The sequence below is a fragment of the Belonocnema kinseyi genome, chromosome 6, assembly GCF_010883055.1.
Source record: "Belonocnema kinseyi isolate 2016_QV_RU_SX_M_011 chromosome 6, B_treatae_v1, whole genome shotgun sequence".
Taxonomy (NCBI): Eukaryota; Metazoa; Arthropoda; class Insecta; order Hymenoptera; family Cynipidae; genus Belonocnema; species Belonocnema kinseyi.
In genome coordinates this window covers 61,318,521-61,323,434 of record NC_046662.1, presented here as the reverse complement: position 1 = coordinate 61,323,434, position 4,914 = coordinate 61,318,521, and positions in this window count along the sequence as shown.

Here is a 4,914-nt window from a genome sequence, read left to right as displayed (position 1 = left end):
GTCACATCCTGAATGCGGCTCTGTGGCACGCCCAGGTATGTATAAGTCTCTCCAGCGCAAAGGTGTCGTATGGCGCTTCTATCAACGAGCTCAGGATCTTCTAGGATGCCATTAAGTTTTCCTCGCTTCAAATAAACCTTGGCGCATTTGTGTAACCCAAATTCCATTCTAATTTCCTTAGGATATCGTTCGACAATCCCCAGAGCTAGATTCGATCTGCAGGTTTGCCGCATAAGTACCCGTCGGAATGGCGCAGTGCTAGAGATAGTGGCAATAATGTAAGGCAAAAGAGGAGTGGGCTCATGGTGTCGCCCTGAAAGACACCTCTCTGAAACGTGACCTTGTTAGTTGTCACACGATTTTTGCCAGATGAGATAGTAAATATGGTTTTCCAAAGCGGCATCAATCTCTCTATGCACCCAACTATTTGCGGATGAACCTTTACGATGTCCAAAAGACAGATGATAAGTCTATGGGATGTAGAATCGAAAGCTTTCCGATAATCAATCCAGGCCATCGATAGGTCATGCTGGTAGAATGCTGCATCTTTGTAGACACATCTATCGATGAGCAGGTCTCCCGACATCCGGCTACGCCTTTCCTTGAGCCTCGTTGTTCATACATTTCTTGCCACACATCTTCTGTTCCGCGACTGTACATCTCAAAACGTTAAGGTGGTCCCGGAATATTGAGACCTGAGTGTCTTCACAACAGGATTATTCTGGATACAGCACATAGAGTCACAAATGGAAGACAGGCTCTTCTTAACTCACTCCTGAGAGCCTGAATTAAGAAAGCACAAGAGAAAAATTTTCGTGAACAGCTCCTCGATAAGAAGATGCACGGTATCCTCCAAAGAAATGTGGAGGATCAGCCAATGTTGTGTGAGCTAACGTTTGCTTTCCTTAAATCGCCCGGATTGAAGTCTGGTACGGAGGGTTTCATTTTGGCATGCCAAGACGGTGTGATTTCCACCTTAACATACCGTCGTCACATTTTGAGCCAAGACATATCCCGATGATAGCTGCAGGGCGTGCCATGCACACCCCGAACATTTCTGTTGCACACTCGAGGCCATATATGGTTCTTCTTGACTTCAAAAAGCGAACCATGTTTGTTATCGAATTTTCGGCATCAGCTGACAAAAACATCATAGCCAAGGAGAATGAAAAGAAAGAGAGGAGTTCGACGCCCCCAGATTCATCAATATCTTCATCAGGTTGTGAGCCCTCGTAGTGGAGGGAGCAAAAAACCTTTTATGGGGCAGCATAGTAGAGACGACACCAACCTTCAGGCTAAAAGAGGTACTAAGCCTGGAGATCAAGGGGACAGAGTGCCTGCATAACCATCAAGGGTTTAGATGAAATCTTGATGTCTAAACTCTGCTCGAGAAATCTCAGCGTTATTAAGTTGACTCAGGGACAAAAGCGAAGAAAGGTGAAAATGTTTATCACCTCGGCTTATATCCCGGGAAGAACAGAATTCCACTGCTATCGAAAATTGATGCAAACTCTCACCATACTGTGTGGAGGAGCACAAACATCAATAACAGAGGAAGTGATTTAATCAATTGCTAAGCAGGTATTGAGCTCAAAACTCTGAATTGGCGTGATACTCCCACATTTCAGATTCGCTCAGTAGAAAATTAGGAGACCAAACGATAACTAATATATTTAACTAATATACCTAAGCTAATATATTTAAGCTTGACCAATTAGGAGTGTGGTATACACAGTCAAGATATTTTATAACTCAAAAAACAAAATTTCAATCGAGTTATGGAAAAGGAATTTTCGATTTATTATTTTTATTTCTATACAGTCATATAAGTCTGACACTTGAGCCTGAGATACCCTATATAGGAAAGAAAGGTATGGCACAGAGACTAAGGAGAAATGAACAATATAATAATGTTGACATAAGCTCTACATATCACTGACATCAGGTCTTGTTGAGACAGGAAATTACACATGCTGTCATAATTTAAAATAGGATGGTGTTAGAATCCTTTATCATAAGATAAGTAAAAGTAAGCAAGAATTTATTGAGATGATATTCATGAAAAGAGAGGGTAAAAAAGCTATTACTTTAAGAAATAGATCTCAAAAAACACATCAAAATATGGGATATAGTTATTAATTGGATGAATTCATTTCTTTTTACTTATTTGAAAAGGAATATTTCTTGGAAAAATCATTTTTTTTACTGATGAAATGGATAATTAGACTAAAGTACCTTTTTATTAATGTGTTAATTTTTTCAAGTATTTTGTTCGTTTTAACTAGCATAATTTTCAGTTATTCGTAGAGGTTGTTTTCCCCTTCGGGATGTCAATGTCTGGAATAAGTCTGAAAGGAATTAGTTCGGAAATCTAATGTCGAATTTTTGCCATGCTCTGATTTCCTTTTCATATTGAATGAATTTGTTTATCCTTTTTCCGAAAAAGATCCGCTTTGACAATGATGGAGGCTGAAGCCTTGAGAACAATAAGACATTGATTTATTATATCATTTCTAGTTACATGTAAGATTTGAATCCGGATTTGAATCGTAACTAATATAATTTATTTATTTACATTTTCTCAAATTCAGGAATTACGACGGCGTTCATTGTTTGCACGAGGGTCTATAATCTGCACTGTAAAGCTCTGCATTATTGGGCGGCTTGCACCTACTGGAGCTTCATTCATTTCTTCACGGTTCAATTGGGTAATTATCTGGCTTTCCATGTTTATTTTCACACGTTTCATGTTACGACCAAAATATTTGTGTATTCCAATAAGAACATCACGAGTCTCTAATATGGCAAAGACGTCACCATTGGATGTTGATAATACAATTTGCTCTGCGATTGGTACAAGCTCATACTTATTCCGTCCTGTTTTTATTTTAATTGATTTAGCGGCAGGAAAAGCGTATCTTCGAAGTTCGAATGTCCGGTATAAGTTCAAATCGGGAATAAGCCGAATAAATCTAAGTTGGTCCAGTCCACAACCATTTCCGTCAGGAGATGGAAGCCTTGTATGTGGTTCTATAGACCTAGAAGGAAGATGAGTCCATGCATGACGAGACCTGGACCTGGCGCGTAGAGGTGATTCAATAATAGGAAGAGAACTCTCAGCTAAATTGTTTATTTCAGAATTGGGAGAAGAAGAAGTACCACTGCGAGAAGCGCCAGGAATAGGGTCTCCATTAGGTAAGCAGTCAAACTGCGAACTTAACTCTGCAACAAGTAAAAAAGGACTTAAAGTTTTTTAAGTATGTTAGTACTTCTACCAGTCATGAGATTTTACAATTTGCAAACGGGGTTTAGCGATCTTTAGGGGATAAATAACTAGTATATTACATAAAAAGTAGGATTAGGCACGCCTTCACATAAAGAGACCAATGTTCGCAGGACGAGTAGGAAAACCATGACCGAACCCATGGTTTTTCTGGTCAACCTCGCGAAAATTAAATTTGACGTCAATACGTGTCCTACCCTACGATTGATGTTTGATATTTTATGCGAAACCACCATGTTATGAGACTTTAAAATCCTCTGCAGTCAGCATTTGATAGCCCTTCACCGAAATGGTGCGAGAACGTCCTATGATGTGAATATTTTCTAGACTTATGTTGATCACTGTTCAAATATTCTTCTGTTTAAGTTTGATTGCTCCATTTGGTAAATTTATCGAAGCGCAGCTCATATTAACCCTTTTATTTTTCAGATAGTGAATCCTGTCGTGCTTCGGTTATTTCTAGATGTATGTTCAGTAGTGAAATTTGGATTGTATTGTTAAAATAATTTTGAGTCAGGCTCTACCAACTCAATGGTAAAATATGAAGAATCAAGGGCACCATTAGACGGTCACACAGAACATTAGGATAAGCTTAAAGATGTTCAGATTATATCCTTATAATGTCTAGACTATTGAATTTAAAATTAAATAAAATTAAATTAAATCAAAACTTTGTTTAATATAATTTTACAATGAATTAAAGGGAACAACAAAAATAAGTTTCAAACGATTTTTTTTTATTTTTAAAACATGAGTGTTACATATTTTGCAAAATATCTGCATCAAAGAATAAAATCAATTTTTTAACGACAACAGATTATAAACCAATTGAATATTAATTAAAATTAATTTAATAAATAAACACCGTGCAATTAGAAAACCATGAATAAAAAATATATTTTGGTCCATCATAGTCTGTCCCCCGGCGTTCAGGTTTTTTTTGTAAGTAAGGTAAGGTTAGGATGTTGTGGAAGTGCCTCTTTAGTGCGAGAGCGATACAATTTACGACAGAGGAAAGGTCATTCATGCGTACTGTGCGTAACATCTTTTTTCCCCGGTGAAAAAAGAGTACTATCTCCTTTTCACAGTGAAAAAAAGAGTATATCGTAATGCGCATGGGTTTTGTACAGCATGATCGGTCTCCTTGTATTTATTCCGTGTGTTAGATAGTACATTGTGCGATATTTAGTGTTCATTTGTGGAACTAGTGATCTGTCAGTGGGGGCGGCGTATGGAACTAACAATCTATTAGCAGCTGGTCGTTTCTACTGATTTCTAGTTCTTAAAGCAATTTCAAATATTGAAAAGCAATTCAGAAGGAGATTAAAGTTTTAAAGGATTTAAACATAGGTTGAAAGTTTTATTGAATATAAAAATATTTTCAAAGGTATCAAGGGATTCAAATGAAATCTTAAGCGAATATAATAGATATTAAGGAAATTTACAAACTTCTTATGTGTAAACTTTATGTGTGCCTACCCAACAGTAGTTAATCCACAAACTTATAGACCAGGATTACCAACCCTCCTCAAGTGAGGGGGGGGGGGTTGAATTTTCAACCCCAATGCCTGCAGGGGTAGTTTCAAACGCCTGTAACTTCCTTTCTAATTACGCGATTTAAAATTTTTATG